The sequence below is a fragment of the Diabrotica undecimpunctata genome, chromosome 7, assembly GCF_040954645.1.
Source record: "Diabrotica undecimpunctata isolate CICGRU chromosome 7, icDiaUnde3, whole genome shotgun sequence".
In the NCBI taxonomy this organism is placed as follows: Eukaryota; Metazoa; Arthropoda; class Insecta; order Coleoptera; family Chrysomelidae; genus Diabrotica; species Diabrotica undecimpunctata.
This window is the reverse complement of record NC_092809.1, coordinates 110,522,631-110,544,824: the sequence shown is the minus strand read 5'-3', so window position 1 is coordinate 110,544,824 and position 22,194 is coordinate 110,522,631. Positions and strand designations below refer to the sequence as shown.

The 22,194-nt window shown below is 33.8% G+C and overlaps 1 protein-coding gene across 1 annotated transcript in view; it reads right to left on the bottom strand.

Moving 5' to 3' along the window:
• The window catches only part of CAP (Cbl-associated protein), a 573,660-nt gene extending 552,577 nt beyond the window's left edge, over positions 1-21,083 (bottom strand). Inside the window, exon 1 of the mRNA XM_072537967.1 lies at positions 20,978-21,083. The gene's annotated coding sequence lies outside the window, so the exon portion shown is untranslated. The remainder of the gene's footprint in view (positions 1-20,977) is intronic.
• Between the last annotated feature and the right edge of the window lie 1,111 nt (positions 21,084-22,194).

Sequence of the window (22,194 nt, the reverse complement as noted above, 5' to 3'; positions counted from 1 at the left end):
ACAATTCTTTGTTGTTAATTTACAGGTTCATGTCTCGTTTGCATAATTGAGTATGTATTTTAACCGTATTTTCTTTGATGTGTACTGCTTGTGAATATTATTTACTTTTTGCGTGTTGCCTTTCATGATTTTTGATGTTTTTTAAAGTATTTTTATTACGTGTTGTCGCTCATGATTTTCGATGTTTTTTAATGTTTGCATGTAGACTGCTTTGATTATTATTTTCTATATCCGATTAGTAGCAACAAAGATCCGATATAGTGCCGTTTTGATAATGTCTTTGTCTTTTGATTTTTGTGTTTACGTATTAAATATCGCTCCTCTTTCAGTTAACGTGTTACACGTAGTAATCTGACTAATAACAACAAAGATTTGCTGAAGTGTAGTTTTGGCAATGTTTATGCATTTGTCTTTTGTTTTAGCATGTTTGTGACCACCCCCTTTCTATCGATATTTGCATTTCTACCCCTTGCACGCTATTGTACGTTGAGCCGTTTAGACTTATAAGCTTAGTGTCCTTTTGACAATGTCTTTACGTTTGATTTTTACCTTAACATATTCATTACCACCTCCCCTTTCCATCGATACCTTCAACGTTGTCGTACGTTGAGTTGTTTAGACGTTTCAAGCTTATTGCCGTTTTGGCATTGTTTTTGCGTTTGCTTTTTATCTTAACATATTTAATAACACCTACCCTTTCCATCGATACCTTGCACATTGTCGTACGTTGAGTTGTTTAGACGTTTCAAGCTTAGTACCGTTGTCTTTGCGTTTGCTTTTTATCTTAACATATTCGTTCTCACCTTCCCTTTCCATCGATACCTTACACGTTGTCGTACGTTAAGTTGTTTAGACGTTTCAAGCTTAGTGTCCTTTGGGCAATGTCTTTACGCTTTATTTTTATCCATCAATACCTTGCACTTTGAACCGTTTGAACGTTTCAAGCTTAATGCAGTTTTGGCATTGTCTTTGCCTTTTTTTTATTTTAACACATTCATTACCACCTACCATTTCCATCGATATCTTGCACGTTGTCTTACGTTGAGTTGTTTAGACGTTTTAAGCTTAGTGTCCTTTTAGCAATGTCTTTTCGTTTGATTTTTATCTTAACAAAATCATTACCACCTCCCCTTTCCATCGATACCTTGCACGTTGTCGTATGTTGAGTTGTTTGGACGTTTCAGGCTTAGTGTCCTTTTAGCAATGTCTTTTGGTTTGATTTTTATCTTAACATAATCATTACCACCTCCCCATTCCATCGATACCTTGCACGTTGTCGTACGTTGAGTTGTTTGGACGTTACAAACTTAGTGTCCTTTGGCAATGTCTTTACATTTGATTTGTATCTTAACATATTCGTTCTCACCGCCACTTTCCATCGATACCTTGCACGTTGTCGTACGTTAAGTTGTTAAGACGTTTCAAGCTTAGTGTCTTTTTGGCAATGTCTTTGCGCTTTATTTTTATCTTAACATATTCGTTACAATCTCCCTTATCCATCAATACCTTGCACGTTGAGCCGTTTGGACGTTTCAAGCTTAATTGCACGTTGAGCCGTTTGGACGTTTCAAGCTTAATGCAGTTTTGGCATTTTCTTTTCGTTTTTTTTTTTTTTTATCTTAACATAATCATTACCACCTACCCTTTTCATCGATATCTTGCACGTTGTCTTACGTTGAGTTGTTTAGACGTTTTAAGCTTAGTGTCCTTTTAGCAATGTCTTTTCGTTAGATGTTTATCTTAACATAATTATTACCAGCTCCCCTTTCCATAGATACCTTGCACGTTGTCGTACGTTGAGTTGTTTGGGCGTTACAAACTTAGTGCCCTTTGGCAATGTCTTTACGTTTGATTTTTATCTTAACATATTCGTTCTCACCGCCACTTTCCATCGATACCTTGCTCGTTGTCGTACGTTGAGTTTTTTAGACGTTTCAAGCTTAGTGCCGTGGATTTTTGTATAAATAACTGTATTAACAATTTTTGGAGAAAAGTTATTGCAGCAGGATCATTTAATTGGAATCTTTTTGAAGTGCCTTGTCCAAACGAAAATATCTTACAACAATTAAAAACTCTAATATCTAAACTTGTATCTGTATATAATTAAAAGTGTAAAAGATATGTTTTTAAGAAATATTATGTTAGAATTGTAAAGAATAAAAAGTTTTTTAGCGAAACTGCAATACATTTACGACTTAAAATGTTAAATAATAAGTAGCGAAAAATACACCTTTAAAGAATAGTTAGAAAGATCGTTTAGTCATCGGAAAAACCATATACATATAGCCAATCATATTTAAGGTTAGGATCAAGTACTGTTGGACGAGACCATTTAACTTGCAAACATATTTTACGAGTACAGTCTATGTAACTATTTCTTACCAGAGATCCGAAGCACAAGACAAACCTACAAAACATAATATTGCCCAAACTGCCTTCTGTATCTAATTTCAATTCTTTGATTAATACTAATTTTATCCATATAATATATGCTTTATAAAAATACGGTTAATATTATACAAAAACTTCTTCAGTCAGAAGATGTGTGTGTTTGGATTTTTGTATAAATAACTGTATTAACAATTTTTTGGAAATTAGTATAAATCAAGGTGCTGGTCTGTTTACATGCCTTATTGTTGCTCTCTGTGTCTGTGTATGCAGAGAATAGCACTCTGGAGTATGCTAGTTCTTTTCTTAGACGTTTCGGATACCTCTTCAGAAGTCTCTTACATTTATTCCTCTGGTTAGGATACACAATGCCTTATGAGACAATAAGTGAAACTATAAAACCTTGCGGTTGTATAGAAATATTCAAAATGAACGACTGGATCGATACTAGGACTGAGTACATATTATGTGAATCATGTAAAGAACAATTGACAAACCTGCGAATTGAAGATCAAAGGAGATTGGAAGCAGAACGAATACTTAGAGAAGAACGACTTTTACACATAAAAACGCAAATTGAGGCATTAACGGACGACGTTCAAATTAAATTACATCACATAATTAAAAATACTGATCGACGAAATACCCTTATCCGATATTTGAATAGAGGTTACCTGAGTAAAACGCTACTTGAACTACTAGGTTTTGTGAAAAAGGGACGATTTTGGCTGGCATATCCCAATCGCTTACTAAAGATGGAGGAAGATTATAAAGAAGTGCTTTTTTGGTACTAATGTAATGTAAATAAACAATACTTGTACATGTCTATGTCTTTTTTTAATATAAAAGTTTCAGTGTTGTATATATAACTTGTATCTATATGTAACTCAATAATAAAAGATATTTTAATGAAAGATATGTATATTTCTCCTACGCATTACTACTGAATATGTTCTACGTAGAATGTCACGTTTTATATGGCAAGTTTCTAGATAAATTTTATAAAGATATAATTTGTATTAGTACAAGAGAATTGGGAATTTGACGTTGGTTCGTTTTATGATGTTTTTAGCCATAAATAATGATCGTATCGCACTTGGTCGGTAATTTTCGTAATATACATGAAAATACCTTTCTAATGGTATACTGCACGGAGCACTTGGTGCAAAATTGAGCGAGTTAGGGTTTGCTAGAGATCAAACTGCGATAAGAGATTTTTCTATGCCAATGGTTTTGTTTTAATGTTAATAACAATAAATAAGCATTTATAGTTCGACCAAATTATTACAACGGCCGTTATGACACCTTACCATATATCTTTTGAACGGATAAGCGGAAATCGACGTATGACCCATCAAATTAAAGGATTTTGAATGATGAATTACATTGTGATGTTTGATTTAATAAAATTCTATGTATAAGATCTCTTTGACACCCTGTTACATTCTGCATCGAATGTCACGTCATTTCACGTTCTATGTCGAATGTCACGTCCTGCGTCGAATGACACGTCCTGCGTCGAATGTCACGAAATTTCACGTTCTGCGTCGAATGTCACGTTCTACGTCGGATGTCACGTTTTCTTAGGCACTGTACGGACAAGAAGAAGAAGAAGAATGTTCATACTGAACGTTGACATGGCTTCTGTGTGTCACCAACGCTTTCATTTGACACCTCATACGTCAAAATCAGGCCAATAGCAACGAAGAAATATGTTCTACGTAGAATGTCACGTCCTGCGTCGAATGTCACGTTCTACGTCGAATGTCACGTGACATTTCACGTTCTACGTCGAATGTCACGTCCTGCGTCGAATGTCACGTCCTGCGTCGAATGTCACGTCATTTCACGTTCTGCATCGAATGTCACGTCCTGCGTCGAATGTCACGTGACATTTCACGTTCTACGTCGAATGTCACGTCCTGCGTCGAATGTCACGTGACATTTCACGTTCTACGTCGAATGTCACGTCCTGCGTCGAATGTCACGTTCTACGTCGAATGTCACGTTCTCTTAGGCACTGTACGGAAAAGAAGAAGAAGAATGTTCATACTGAACGTTGACATGGCTTCTGTGTCACCAACGCTTTCATTTGACACCTCATACGTCAAAATCAGGCCAATAGCAACGAAGATACGTTTTAGCGCCCATTTGGCAATGCTGCCATCTTTGTTTTTTATTTCAAATTATTCTCCGTCTCCTCCCCGTTCCAACGACCCCTCGTACGTCACGATCGGACCAATAGACACAAAGATACCTAATAATGCCCTTTTGGCATGATTTGATGCGCACGGCATATACTGCGTTCAACCCCATTTTTCACCCCCTTTCCAACGACCCCTTGTACGTCATGATCGGACCAATAGCAACGAAGATACGTTCTAGCGCCCATTTGGCACTGCTGCCATCTTTGTTTTTTGTGTCAAATATACTAATAAAGTAATAATACTATCTCGACGTGGTAAGTATTTGGCCTTACATTTAGTTTACTCTCAATAAACACCAAACTCTTATGTAAAAAACATAAGTAATGTATCCTCGATATGTTACTGACTTACTGACTATACCCTGGCCGCTGAAAACATGGAATCCAAGGTCGCATGATCACTCAATGCAAGCATCGACAGGCGCTCGAAACTAGAATTTATGGGAAACTGTTTACACCATCATTATTTGTGTTATGATACTATAACTTAAATGTTTTATGTATCATGATTTGTGTTTCACTTTCGCCGGCTGGTGAATTTTGTGAAAATGTTTAAAATTAATGTAAATCAATAACCTCTAAAAAACGGTATAAATATATTATAGCAACATTGTTAGTTCGTTTTTGTTGAGCGGTGTAAACGTGGGAAAAGTGATAACATAGGAAGAGGAATATTTAAGAGTGCGTGCCATTCACATGATCATTCCATCTTTTCAGCGGCTCAACTATAATAGTGGTAGTTTCCTTTTATTAACTTCCTCTTTTAATATGGGTAACCAGATCCAACTGCATTCTGCCGAGGAATTTGCGACACATTTGGCCTCATTTAGGATAATTAGAGCGGCTTCTTTGATGTACCTCCTTTTACCATCTGCTTCTTTTAGGACTATACTTGAATCGTTCTATTGAACCCTATGTTCATTTTGCCATGCATGTTTACATATTTGAGATCTATTGATGGAGAAATCATACACCATGAGATTTGCAGATGACACGATAATTATGGCTGAGACTATAGAAGAACTACAAACTTTACTAGATGCAATAAATAGTGAATGCATTCAAATGGGACTTGACATCAACACAGATAAGACCAAATTTATGATAGTATCAGGGAGTCCAATAAATAATGAACAACTAACTCTTGGTGGACAGTAAATAGAGAGAGTGACAAAATATAAATATGTGGGAGCTTACATCAACACAGAATTAGATCCAGACCAAGAGATCAGGGTACGAATAGAAATGGCAAGGGCAGCGTCCTTAACATTCAAGCAATTGTTCTGTGACAAAAATCTGACTACTGCGCTGAGACTGAGGTTTGTTGAATGTTACGTCTGGTCGCAATTATTGTACGGGGTAGAAACATGGACATTAAAAGCACTAATAGTTAAAAAGCTTGAAGCCTTTGAACTTTGGATATACCGGAGAATGTTGAGAATTCCATGGACTGCCAGGGTCACCAATGAGGAAGTGCTGAGAAGGATGGGTCGAGACAAAAAATTGTTGAGAACAATAAAAGTACGCAAGACTGCATACCTTGGACACATACTGAGAAATGATAAATATAGTCTTCTGCAAGTCATCATGCAGGGTAGAGTCGATGGCAAAAAGGGAATAGGTAGAAAGGGGAAGTCATGGCTGCGAAATATTCGAGACTGGACAAACATGACTGTAGACGAATTATTCCACGTTGCAAAAGACACGTTTCCATTAACCTCCGTTAATGGGGACGGCATAAGAAGAAGAAGAAGAAATTCTCTATTTTTAATATAAGATTGATGTTTTCTTATTCTAACATTTAATGGCCTTGATGTTTCACCTAAATAAAACTGATCGCATTCACAGGGTATTTTATAAATACAACGGGAATGCAACTGTGATAATGGTTAAAATTCAATATAAAAACAAAATTGAAGATCTAATAACAAACGAATCTTATGGAAAATTAACAAAGGATTCAACGAAGCCGTTGGGGAAAACAGAATATATAAAACTTTATTCAAGTTTAAAGATTATTTAACAAATTATCAAAGAAGATTAATTACACCTTGAATTTATTAAATACTTAAAAATAACAATAAACATTGTTGCCAATAATCTTATAAATAAAGCAGATTACAGCTCTTAAAATAAAAAAACTCAATTCAACATAAGTAATAACATAAATTAATAAAAAGAAACAGTATATAAAGGGCTGCCGGTGGTTATGCTTTTTCGCTCACACTAAGACTACGGGTCACACATATATTAGGTGTTCTTGTTTTCTCATTCACACTCACGTTCAGATAACCGTTGCCATTTACAAATTGTTTCTTTATCTGGACGAGTTATACCTACATCTTATTTCACAGACGTTTTTTGAAGGTATACTTCTATACTATACGCACGGTCGGCGTTGGAAATTTGCATGAGAGTGAATCTGTGAAACCATTACATATGTAAGATAATGAGTAAGAGAGAGACAGAAGATATATTTTCTCTCTCTTCCTCTCTCGAGAATAAGAATGTTCCTTTTGCATATATATTTAATATTATATATATATATATATATATATATATATATATATATATATATATATATTATATATATATATTATATATATATATATATATATATATATATATATATATATAATATTATATATAATATAATATGTATTAATATTATTATTTATGTGATATGTTTTGTATTATTTAAAATTAAACGTTTATAATTATTTTAGGCTTTTATATTTCAAAATAATCACTGTTTTACCGAGAACTGTCAATTTTGAAATCCGTTAGTGTCATGTCTAATTGGCAAATCCTTTACGTGTTTGGTTCATACGCTGGTGGTTGTGAGTTCGAATCCCAATTATGAATTTCCTTTTTTATTTTTTAAATATTTAAAAACCTCACGTTAATCTTATTAAATATATGTAATATACGCAAAAAACATAAATTTTAAAATAAAATGAAAATTTACAACATAATCCGAGTTGTTGGTTTTTTATTTTTATCTTCGTAAAGTAAGTTATATATATTGGCAGTTTTAAATACTTATGAATATTACATTTTAATTTATATTGTATTATTATATTAAATTATCTTGCAGTGTATTTATTGTATTGTAATTTTTATATTAATAACAAAATAAACAATGAATTTTACTGCAGAGTATGTGTAAAATTTTTTTTTGCATTCAACTCCTTTTATACATATATAAAAATAAACCTATATAACTAATTTTTTTTTCTTTCTGCTCTCTCTTACCTATAGCATTACATATGTGCAGATTGTGCAGATGATTATGCAGATTGACTCCTATATAAATTTTTAACGGCGAACACGTGTATAAAAGTATAACTTCTACCGGCAGTCCCACTGGACTGCCACACCCGTTTTTGTTTTCAGATTTAATGCTGCTCCAGTTACTCCAATATTAATTAAAATGTCTCTTGAAGATGATAAAAACAAATTGTGGGACTTTTTCACAAAACTGGATAAGGGGCAAAGTGCAAGATGCTCTTTATGCTCAAAAAAATTGTTGATTAGCAACCGCTCAACAACAGGCTTAAAAGGACATCTGAAAAAGATACACAACGTCTCTTCTTCAAGTTCCAGCACCAGCACCATTATACCAGCTCCCAATGCCCCCACAGCAACCTCGTCAAAAAATGAATATAATCAGGAAGTAGTTCCGAGCAAAGAGTCGAAGAAGACTATTGATTCCTACTTTAAAAGAGAAAATTCTATGGAAGATATGGTTACTAGGATGGTTTGCAAAGATGGTTTTAGCTTGAGTTCATTTTGTACCTCACCCGACTTGAGACGGTTATTCGCAAAAAGTGGATTCCAATTACCAACTTCTCTGAACACTATAAGAGCGATCATTTACAGGTATGCAGAGAAAGTCCAAGCAAATCTTATGAAAGAATTTACTAATTTAAAACAAAAGAGACAGAAATTTTCGTTGAATTTCGACGAGTGGACCTCCCAAAAAAATCACAGATACATAAATCTTAATTTACACAATGCAGAACATTTTAATCTACGGTCGATTAGAATTCACGGCTCATGCACTGCAGAAAACTGCATTAAATTAGTGGCACAACGCTTGAAAATTTTTGGTTTAATGATTGAATCCGACACCATTGGTATCACAACCAACGGCGCATCCGTTATGATGAAAGTTGGCAAGCTTATGCCTTGCTATCAACAACTGTGCTATGCACATGGAATTTATTTCATTGGGATGTAGTAGACGTGCTGTATAAAAAGAAATCTCAAAGAGAAGTAGAACAAGCAGCAATAGACGACACTGATGAATATGGAGACAGAGATGAATGAAGAATTGCCTGTAACAATCGAATCAACATCGGCGAGTCTTGTTAAATTGATTCCCCGTTACAGCGATCTACTCATGAAAATACGAAAAGTTATTAAAAGGTTCAAAAAACCACTTACCAAAGACGACATGTTCTTGCAAAAATATGTCAAGGAAGAGAAAGGCAAGGAATTAAGTTTGATTCTTGACTACCGTACCAGGTGGAACAGTTTGCTCAGTGGAACGTTTCTACAGCCTAAAAGTTTGCATCGATAAAGCGTTGATATACATTGATTCTGCGATAAAATTCTCTGCTGGCGAGTGGTCAATAATCAATGACTAGATCACCACTCTTCAACCGGTGAAACTGGCTGTAGAAGCTCTTTGCAGAAGAGAGTCCACTTTGATAACGTCCGACACAACCTTGAAATTTGTCTTAGACAAACTAAATAGCCAGGACTCTAGCCTTAGTGCCGAGCTATTGGAAGCACTACGCAACAGAATCGCGGAACGGCGCCTCTCTGAAATTACAGGTACAAGTTTACTTACAAAATCCAAAAAAGTATGACGAAGGACTAAACAATCCTGGTTATTTCCACATGCCGAAAAAGAATACAATGCGACAAGAGATGAAAAATTTGTTAAGTCGTATAAATAAACAAGTGATTATGGAAACAGTGCAAGAGGACATAATGGAAGTAAAAGATATGCCAGCTAATCCGGAGCCCGTGAACTTTATTTTAGAACAAGAACTTGAGATTGAACTGAAACGAGAGAGAGAAAACTTTTATAACCAAAAAAAAACTGGTTTTCAAAAAGATTACGAAAAGATTATGAAAAAGGAAATGACAGTTTATGAGACCAAAGGAGTGAAAGGCGATCATTTGTCCATGATTTATGACTATTTGATGACCTTAAAACCGACCAGCGTAGAGGCCAAAAGGGCTTTCTTCGCAACCGGCTATATGTGCAGATCTGTGCGAATTAGGTTAGGCGATAAGACGATAGATAAAATATGTTTTTTAAGGTCTCACCTCCAAAAAGCTAAATAATGCATGTTTCTGTTGTTTAGAAATTTAGAATACAGACTGATTTTTATCATGATATCAAAAAAAACTCATCCTCAGTAAGCCATGGAAGAAAAACATATTACTTAACTTGTGTCAGCTCAAAATTGCCATCAATGAAATTTGCTTCATATGAACTACTCTTACAACAGATAAGTTCATTTGGATAAAATTTCATTTGTAACAATTATCAGCCGACACAAGCAAAGCCCTATGTTTCACTTCCACGGCTTACTGAGTATGAGTTTTTTTTTAATCTCATGTATGATAATTGTGGCATTTGCTCTAGCCATTTTAAGTTAAAGAGAGGTAAGATTGATTGCGAATTGCGACTGATTATACGTCCTTATTTGATTATATACACCTAAGATAATTTTTATTTTGAGTTTTTATTTGATTAGTTTTTATTAAAAAACTTAAGTAATAAATGAACAAAAAAAAACTTTAAAATCGTGTTTTTATTTTGATTCCACATTTTGATGGATCCGCGCTGGATCCAGCTGGATTCAGACCAATCTTGCAAAAATCCAGCTGAACTGAAAATGCTGCTGGATTGCAATCCCTAGGCGTATCATATAGAGACAAAAGAAATCATCCTGAACAAAATTTCTGAAAAGGCAATTTGAATCAGAAAAGAGCAATTTCTCAAAGAGCACTAGTTTCGAATACAGCGTTGAACTATTGGTTGACATTAGGAAAGATGTTTCCCGAGACTCAGGATTTTCTACTTGCCATTTACGATCAGGTTATTCCAACTAAAAATTACCTGAAATATATTGTTACAGATCCTCAAGTCCAAAATGACAAATGCCGATATGGATGCCAAGCGCAAGAAACCATCCAACATCTTACCGGTGGCTGCCAGGCATTTATCGGTACTGATTATAAAGAACGCCGTGACTTAGTAGGAAAGATTATCCACCAAGAACTAGCTGACTAACTGGGACTTCTCCAAACCGACCATCTTCCTTATTATCAATACGTCCCTGACAGAATGCTTAAAAATGACAACTACAAGCTATACTGGGACCGCACTGTGCTTACAGACCAACCAGTGTCGCATAATAGACCGGATCTCATACTAGTTAAAAAGGCGATACCCAACACCAATAATTTACGTGTTAAATAAAACAAAGATCTCCAAGTACAGATCTAGAAATACAAATCAGGAGACAATGGAGAATGGAAAGTACCCAGACAGTACCTATTATTCTATCTACTACTGGTTTTATTCCCAAAAATCTCCTAGAGAAGATAAACAGATGGGTCTAAATGATCATCACTATAAGGCCATACAAAAAGCTGTACTCCTCGCGACGTCCAGATGTGTACGAAAATTTTTGCGAGATAGTCCAACATACCAAGTCACCTAGGGCTCGATAACACGGAAAGAGTCCCACCAGAGCTCAATCCTTTTGATACCGTAGGTATCTGGGATGAGTGAATTTTTCCCTTAGAGGGCAATAAATGATCATCACTATAAGGCCATACAGAAAGCTGTACTCCTCGCGACGTCCAGATGTGTACGAAAATTTTTGGGAGATAGTCCAACATACCAAGTCACCTAGGGCTCGATAACACGGAAAGAGTCCCACCAGAGCTCAATCCTTTTGATACCGTAGGTATCTGGGATGAGTGAATTTTTCCCTTAGAGGGAGTGTGAGCCGTATGGCTAAATCTGGGATAATAATTTTGTAAACGTTTGTTGGAGACATCAAGAGTTTCCATTACAAACTGTTTACATACTCCAAAACCATCCAGATTATAAATACATGACACCTTTTTCTTGCTAACTCCATTTAGTTTTTTACTTTTTAAAGACTTAGTCTGTGTGGATCTATTTAGAAAAGCTGTTTGGAGATTTCAGTGCCCAATACTCAATACTCTTTAAAAATTGAAAGTCTTTGTTCTTGTGAAATATTATTGGTACATTTATTCCTACAATAATGATTTTCAAGTTCTCGTAACTTTTTTTACTTCAGTTTTTTGTCCATGTAAGCTTACCTGAATTTCTTGCTATTTTAGCCCTACTTTTTATCCACTTATCTGGCCTCCGAATCCGAAATGAACTCTTCTTAAAAACACTGCAGTTTATAATAACGTAAAACGCTACAGTTTACAGTATTACTTTAACAACAAAATAATATTGACCTAGAGGAGTTATACCACCACCCATCCAAAATGATAACAAACTCAACTAACAGTCTGACACTACTTGTCATTGGCACAAATTGCAATTAAATTTTATTCGCTACCTGCTTAGTGTCGAAATTTCCTCTTTCCGCATATTTTTCTCTTGTGATATTTTTTGTAATTTATTAACATATTCCGCTTCTATTTGATCCATTAAAATTGTTTGACTAAAACAAAGGTCATTAAAACTTAGTTAACTAACTGGTCAATGGATCCTACACAGATCCTACTAACATTATTTCATAATTAACAAATAGAATTTCAAATTTTGTCGTGTATTTTACAATATCTCGACAAAAGACTATTTACACGGTAATTATTTATTTGTACCTTTTACGCAATAAAAGTTTGGAAATAACCTTGATTTTTTGGAATATTGTTGACAATTGAATTATTTGGGAGGAGTAATAACGAGTTATGGCTTTGCATTACATTGATTTCTAACAATCTTCAGCCTACTTTTCAAAGGTCATATGTTGATACTGAATAATTATGAAAATGATAGGTGCTTAGCGTTTAAAATTTTTAAATCATGTTAAATTTTTAAAAATAAATTTATACAGAGGTTAGTTACTCTTACAAAACTAATTCAAAACAATTATGACATAGCCAGGGAAGTACAGATTTCCCTAAGACACTCTTTGATACAGTGATAAATTTGGTGATAACTATATGCAATAAAAAAAATATGCAAAAGATTAAACGTCATTTTTTACTTCTCCATAATATACGAGTAGAAGCAATGTTAGATCGCTAATTCATTTTAAATACTAAAGGTCAAGACCAGTAAATTATAATATGGAAAATTAACACAATTTTACAAAAAAAAGCATAGAAAATCCTTTAAAACGAGAGTTTGTAAAGTTATAATTGTTAATTTGTTGCTTAATTATTGCGAAAATAGCTCCAAAAGTTGGTTATTGAAAATTATTAATAATTTTTCTAAAAATGCAAAAAAAACTTTGATTTCACTTAAAAATAAGAACAATATTACAAATATTTAGCTTTAAAAATTTCTAGAAGTGTCACTTAATAATTCAGTTACTATTTTTATTGTGCATAGGCCACAATTTGAGTTTAAAATAAGTTTATTTGTGACGTTTCTATTTCCACTTCGGAAATCGTTCTCAAAATACAAAAATAAACTTAAATTGTGGCTTATTCCCAATAAAAATAGTAAGTGCATTAAGATTCCACAAGAAAATAGTTTCAGAACAATATGACTTAATAGTTATGGCAAAATTGAGATTAATTGTTTATCCCAAAAACTTTACAAAATCTACGGTATTATGCATAAACTATTGGGTCTATATGAATTCTGAAAGCACCAAATTGAAGAGAATTGAAGAGAATAGCCTAATATTATAAAATAGAGAAAGCTTCCTACTGAGGCGCTCTGATGAGTCCTGAAAGGACGAAATACGTATAAGCGAGTTTAAGAAGCACTATAGTGAATCAAATCTTAACTGTCTTTAATTATACCTTTGTTTACTCGTATTTTGAGTTTTAGAAGCCAGTTCATGAAAGTTTTTTACTTAAATGAATCGATATGATGATGTGAAATGCAATTTTAGATTACCCATGTCGGTTTATTCATCGTCTGTATGCTTTGTAAATCGTAGGAGGCACAGATTTAGGTAAAATTCGAAATTTTGGTTTCGAACAAGTAGAAATCTTCGGAGTTTTACTTTTTGCTTTATTATAAAATAGCTTTACAAGAGTACTATGATTATCTATAATATAAAAATGAATCACAAAATGTGTTGGTAAGCGCATAAATCAACAACGCATGGACCAATCTTAACAATTCTTTTTTTAAAATGTTCCTTGAAATCTAAGGATGGTTTCTACGGCGAGAAAAATTCGAATAATTGCCGGGAAAACCTAAATGTAGAGTCAATTTGAACTTTATTGCTATTCAATAAAGTTTATATTAAATTACAAGCACTAACTGTTATCTAAACAATGTAGGTGTGTTCCTAACGTCAAAGTGTCAATTTGAGCTTTATTGTCGCTGCACAGGGACATAAGTTCAAATTCAATCAAATGTATGTGTGTGCGCGTTCGTGTGTGCGCGCGTTCGTGTGTGTGTGCGTGTTCGCGTTGGAGGATCTAATGCGTTCACACAAAGGTGGTAATATCGTGAACCTGACCAAATTGAAAAGTCAAAAAATGTAAGAGCTATATATTTGATTGGCCTGGCAATATTCTTTCTTTTGTTTTAGTTTCGGAACGCAACATAAATTTCATCAGTTTTCACGTCATTGCATCTGTCAAACAAACTGCGTTAAAAAGCGTGTATTATCTTTAATAATTAATTTATTATTAATTTAATATAATCTATACACATACAACATTGTTTTGGCTTAAAGGACTTGACTCCAACTCATATCAAATTTAAAAACAGTTAAAAAAAACTAAAACGTAGTGTTAATATATCCACTTTGATTATATTCTCTTTCACAGACAAAGTAGCGATTTCACAGACAACAACAACCTGTCAATTTGCCGGTGTACATTAGTGTACACACACGTGTTGTTTTTCTTGGATGTTCTGTTACCTTATCTACTTAGTTTTCTTTTGTCAACTTAATAAACGAAACAAATTCTCCAGTTTTCTTCGATTTATTTTTGATTGATTGTTTTATATCGTGTTTTGTGCAAAGTGTTTTAATAACTGTGATTAATAATTGTTAAATATATTCGATATGCCTCCTATAAGATGGAGTAATTTAGGTAGAAGAACCCGAAATGCTACAAACCAAACTAATTACCGATCGAATCATACTTCACAAGAACGTGACAATCGAAATGAACGTAAAAGAATTCGTATATCACAAACGCGGGAAGCGAGAGCGGGATATTCAACTAATAATCAAGCTGCTTTCAATTACGATTTGTCAATTGACTACAGTAACTACTAGTGTGTTACTATTGGATCTATGTACTTGGTTTGCTCTCATTTTAAGGCATTGAAATTCAAAAATGAAGCCAATGGATTGTGTTGCGCAAATGGGAAAGTAAAATTGATACCATTGGATCCACCACCAGCGCCATTGTACTCATTGGTTTCCGGAGTAGGACCAGATTCCATACACTTTTTGTCAAATATCCAACAATATAACAATTGCTTTCAAATGACGTTATTTAGGGCAACAAACGTAGTTCGGGAAAATTTCATGCTAACTTTTAACGCATGTATTATAGCAGTTAATCATTCAAAAGGTGTTTCCAGATGTTGCTCAAAATTACAGAAACCATGATTGGTTTAGCGAACGGGCTATATTGGCTGCAAAAAAGATAGATGTAAATGAATTAAATTTCAAAATTCAAGAACAAATTACAGGCGAATTGAGGATATATAAATCAGTTGATTCGGCTACTAACCATGATGATGTCGTCAACTATCCGCCTGAATTTTTAAACTCGCTGGATTTACCAGGATTGCCACCTCAAAATCTTCAATTAAAGGTTGAATTGGTAGTTATAATGTTGAGAAATATCAACCAACCGCGACTTTGCAACGGCACACGGTTAGCGATAAAAAAATTATTGAACAACGTGATAGAAGCAACTATATTGAAAGGAAAGTACAAAGGAGAAGACGTTTTGATACCACACAACTCAATGATTCCGACTGATGTACCATTTAAATTTAATCGACTACAGTTTCAAGTTCGGCTTGCTTTTGCTATGACCATAAATAAGTCCCAGGGGCGATCATTAGGTGTTTGTGGTATTAATCTAGAAAACCCATATTTCTTACATGGTCAATTGTATGTTGCCTGTTCCCGTGTTGGAAAACCATTAGATTTGTTTGTATATTCACCAGGTAATCAAACAAAAAACATTATATATCATAAAGCCCTACAATAAAAATAAAACAGATTTTTGTTAATAATTATGATTCACTTGATTTACAATAAAGCGATTACTGAAAATATCTATATACGTTTTATTTCATTATTCTCTATTAACTCGGTTATGAATCCTATGTTAACAATAATAATAAATAATTAATTATCTCTATGTTTTGTCATTGAAGCACGCACTTTATAAATATTTGTCACCTTTAGGTTCCCGCTATCCCTTTAGATTATTTTTCAATCAGGTTTGAACCTTAAGTTCCCCTCTTAGTTTGAAGCCCTCTGGCAGACATCCCAGTCGGGGTTTTTACTGGGTCCAAAAGGGTGACCAAAGATCGTGGAAGCCAAGATACTTAGGTCATCCGAGCTGACCCTCGCACACCGCCCTATCATCATGGTGACGGTTCTATTAAGGAGAATTAAAGAAATAAACTGCCACATTCCAAATCTACTTGACAGGACGAAGTCTGTCGGGTCCGCTAGTAAGCTCAAAAACATTTCAAATAATCCATTGACATTTTAATACGAATTTAAAGAATACCACAATGTCCTACGACCTTTTGAATCCGAGTTCTTTTTTCAAAAATTCACGTTGTGTTTGTAAACATTAAGAAATTTAAAAGCCATTTGAAAGAATAAAAGTTCAAGTTTAAACAAAGAAAAATTCAAAACCATTCGTTTCAAAATGATGCGTTTATGATGCGCCAACGTAAAGGGTTTAAAAGCAAAGCGATTTTACTATTTCAAAAACTGAATTCATAACTTCAAATTTATATTTCTAATCAACGAAAACTATTGCTTTTAAATTTAGGATACCTATTATTATTACTTTATGCTCCAACTGAAAAAGCAACTGATGAGGAAATAAATTCTTTTACGAAGACGTTAAAAAAGCTATTGACAACAACAAAGAATCCAAAATAATAATAATGGGAGACTTTAACGCCAAAATTGGAAGTAAGATTGAAGACTCTGAAAGCAAGATTGGAAATTTTGTATTCGGCACAAGACACACAAGAGGAGAAAAACTCATGGAATTCCTGAAACAAGAAAACGTGTATGTTATGAATACCTTCTACAAAAAGAAACCTAACAGAAAATGGACATGGGTCGCACCTAACGGAACTAAAAAAAATGAAATAGACTATTTTCTCTCAAACAACAAAGGAATATTTGAAGACGTCACAACAATAAACAACGTAACAATGGTTAGTGACCATCGTATAGTTAGAGCAAAAATAAATATTAACATTAAAGAAGAGAGAAAAAGGATTTTTAAAAAAACAACGAGGATAGATGCCTTTAAACTAAGAACAAATGAAGAGCAATTCCGAGAGGTCTTAGCGGATAAGTTCGAATCTGATCCTTCACATAATCAAGATCAAATTGACGAGATTAATAAAAACCTAAATAAAAACCTTCTCGCAGCAGGACTACAGGTCGCAAAGAAAACAAGGACTAAAGAAGACAAAATAAGCAATGATACTAAACAGCTAATGACGGAAAGAAGACAACTACTAGCGCAAAACAAACGCCATACTCAAGAATACAGAGAACTTAATAAAACGATTAGAAAAGAACTAAAACGCGACATACAAAAATGGAACGAGAACTTAATAGAGCGAGTCATTGAAAACAACAGAGGCTTAAAATGTCTAAGACCCGCACTGGGAGTTCAAAAAATCATCAAAATTAAAGACGCCAACAATAAGGTAGAGAAGGACAAATATAAAATAACAAATATTGTCGAAGACTTCTACACATCCTTGTACAGCTCGCAAGGCCAGCCTAATGAAACAACAAAGGAGAACGTCAAAAGAAAAATAAAAAACGTGGGATCAGAAGTACTACCAAATATAAAGGGATTCGAAATAGAAAGAGCTTTAAAAGAGCTAAAAAATAATAAAGCTCCAGGACACGACGGTATAATTGCCGAGCTCTTGAAAACAAGCAAGACATTAACAATCCCTGTACTAACAGAGCTATTTAATAGATGTCTCCATAATAGCAAGATCCCTAAAGACTGGAACGAGAGTCTAGTAATACTCTTACACAAAAAAGGGGACAAATGTAATCTACAGATTTATAGACCTATATCGTTGCTCAGTCAAGTATACAAACTATTTATGAGAATTATTAACAACCGGTTAACCTACAAAATGGACAATTACCAACCGGTTGAACAGGCGGGCTTCCGCAAAGGATATAGTACATCAGACCATCTGCTGACAATGAGAACATTGATAGAGAAGGCAAAGCTATTAATAATTGTAGAATAGATTCGAGATATAGGCAACTAATACATAATATATATGAAAACGCAACTATGATCGTACAGCTAGACGAAAATACAAATCCCATCCCCATTAAGAGAGGAGTGAGACAAGGAGACGTAATATCGCCAAAGCTTTTCAACCTAGCCCTAGAAGACGTCTTAAAAACTACAAATTGGTCAACCTATGGCATTAACGTTAATGGCAACAACTTAAACCACCTCAGATTCGCTGACGACGTAGTGATTATAGCGAGCACATTCGAGGAACTGCAAATTATGATGGGGGAACTAGCAGCCAGCTCCCAATACGTCGGTCTAAAAATGAAAATGAAAAAAACAAAAATAATGACAAACACAGATGACCCCAGACGTATAACTATAAATGGCAGTGAGATAGAACAAATCCAGGAATATATCTACCTAGGCCAAATCCTAAGACTTGACAAAGATAACCAAAGTGCGGAAATTACTAGAAGAGCAAGACTAGCATGGGCAGGATCTGGAAAACTTAGTTGGATACTTAAGAACCGCAAAATACCCCAATACTTAAGGAGCAAAGTGTTCAACCAATGCATCCTTCCTATCATGACATATGGATGTCAAACCTGGACCCTAACCAAGGCAAACATGAATAAACTAGATACAACAGAAAGAACAATGAAAAGATCAATGTTAGGTATACGACTGTCAGATAAAAAGAGGAACGACTGGGTAAGATCCAAAACAAAAGTCGAGGACATAGCAACAAAAATTGCCAAACTTAAATGGAGCTTCGCGGGCCACACTGCTAGACAAAAAGACCAACGTTGGAATACTACAATACAACATTGGAGACCTTAAGAAAGTAAACGACCAAGAGGAAGACCACAGATGAGATGGGTTGAAAACATTAAAAGAATAGCCAGAACAAATTGGAAATCTGTTGCTCAGGATAGAGACCAATGGAAGAAGTTGGGAGAGGCCTATGTCCAAAAATGGACGACAGAAGGCTAAGAAGAAGAAGAAGATTATTATTACTGGAAATGGTTATGAAATGATAAGCAACTTAAATATTCATGTATTATAGTTATAAATAATATTTTTTAACAATAAATTTTACAAATAATGTCGTGTTTGGACACCATGAGTTCTTACCAGACGAGATGACCAACAGGCCATACAAAACAAACTGAAATTGAAGATACAGGACTTATAGAGGAGGATGAAGCCATACCATTAACAATTATTAGTGCGCCAATTCCCACTAATGTAATGACACCTGAACAAATTCGCTTATTTCCGAAGGCGCCACCTCGTAAGCTTGGTGGAAGGGGAAGAAGGCCAAGAAGATTATCACAGACCTCCCGGAGTTGCATAAAATCAAGGAGCAAAAAATTAAAAAATGTAAGCCAGTCCCGAGGAAAAAAGTGGTTATCAAAAGAGCATTAGTCGTATCTTCTTCTTCGTTTAAAAAAGAAGACGAGCTCGAGCTTAAATACATCTCCTATAGAAGCATATTTTATTTAAGTTCCGGAGATGAAGATGTTGCTGATTTCTTTCCATCATTTGTGGCAATAATGTTAGAAGACTTTCAGAGCAACAACTAACACATCCACGGAGAAAGCTAACCTATTGTCGCTTTGCTCTTGTAGTGATCCTTTCCCAAGTTAGCATGCTCAGAAATACGTATATACGGTTGCCTTCCATCTTACACACATATTTTTTTATATTTTTTTCTTTTGTTGCGAGCTATACCGATACTACTAACTTTATTTTGCTATTAGCTATTGCTATGCCTTAGCTTCCTCCGTGGAGGTTGTTGTTGCTCTGGAAACCTCAGAGTCTTCTAATGTTATTGCCATAAATTGGTCGCATTGCTCCTGTAGTGATCCTTTCTTAAGTTAACATGCTCATTTTCAAACTTTGCTGCACCGTAATGAAGACGACCAATAGTCAGAAATACGTATATAAGGTTGCCTTCCATCTTATACACATATTTTATTATATTTTTTTCCTTTGTTGTGAGCTATGCCGATACCTACTAACTTTATTTTGCTATTAGCTATTGCTATGTCTTAGCTTCCTCCGTGGAGGTTGTTGTTGCTCTGGAAACCTCAGAGTCTTTCAATATTATTGCCATAAATTGGTTGCATTGCTCCAGTAGTGATCCTTTCTTAAGTTAACATGCTCATTTTCTAACTTGGCTGCACCGTAATGAAGACGACCAATAGTCAGAAATACGTATATACGGTTGCCTTCCATCTTATACAAATATTTTATTATTTTTTTTTTCTTTTGTTGCGAGCAATGCCTATACCTACTCACTTCATGTTGAAATTAACTCGAATTAACCTTTTCTTCCCGAGTACTTAGTAATTTTCATTTACCCGACCGCGGAAATTTATCCGAATATTTTTCGTAATAATAATTATTATTTAAGTATATTTTTAACAATTAAAAATGTGGACATTAATTGTTTTGAAACTGATTTTTTATTTATTTATTTGTTTTTAAATATGTGAATATTAATTTTATACTAGGTACCTAATACTAAAAAACAAAAATTTTGATCCTAATTATACAAATCTTTATAAGAATAATTAACCTATTTACAAATGATTTTAAATACTTCGGTATGTACTTAATAATTTATAACGTAAACGCTTTATTACGAAATTTAAATAAATAACTTACATATTTAAAAAATATCCATAATAAAATTCGTAGAATATTGTCAACACTTGAAAATGATTCACTGTTTTTTGTTTGAACTTACATTATAAATAATTTAATTTAAACGTTAAATAAATGTTTATTTCGATACGTTTTTCGTTGTATTTAATATTTACATTCAACACAACCGTACCCGTGCTCATATGGAATGCGCCATTTTCACTAGTATCCCAAAAAATCAATAAAATAACCTACATTCTTAAATAATATCTTGTTTTAAAAAAAATAAATATCCAGTTAAAACAAGCATGTTTGGGAAATTATATTAATCAGTATCATTCAGAATAAAAACGACATAAAAATAAAAAAATAAACAATAAAATCTTTCAATTGTGAAAACAGAATTCTCTTTGTACACTCAAGTAAACTTTCAAGTATTTAGTATAGATGGCGCCACCAAGGAAAAGTTTAATATTTTTATATTGTAGCTATGTACATGTACATGCTGAATTTAATTTGCTATATTATAGCACTTGCAAATCTTATTTTTCATAGTTTTTAATACTAAATTAACCTGAAGTGGTCATTTATATACAATACAACTTTATTCAATCTGTACCTAGTTTAATACTTATCGATTGTTATTTCTTATGATTTTATTACTTTTCTTATACGTATCTTAAATAAACTGAATGACAGACATCTATAGCAGCCAATAATTGCAGCTCTTTTTTATATACATATATAAAACACATAAGCGGTGCTTTCACAACAATTAGAATAAACATTTTTTTCTATTTAATCTTAATACTAATGTTTACTGTGTTTTTCTCAATGGTTTTCCTGAATTCTTTTTAACTGGCTTAACTTGGCACTTAGCACGCACATTACTCTTATGGGCACTCTGTTTTCATGCTTCTTTGTAAATACTTTAGCATAACAATATATAGCAATGTCATTTTTTAATATAATTGCGGTTTTATTTATTTTTTGTTGGCAAAGTCTACGTGCTACGTGTATTGATTTGGTATCATTAAATTTTGATACGCCATTTTTTTGTACATGTAATAATCTCGTTGGACATGCCTTGCAATTTTTCTTTTGCTTTAATTTCATTATAATTAACAGCTAATATACTTATGTCATCAACAAATGTAGCTGGAACGCATAATATCAAAGATAATTTTTTGTAAACTAAAAAGTTTACACAAACTTAACCAAAACCCGACTTAATTTTC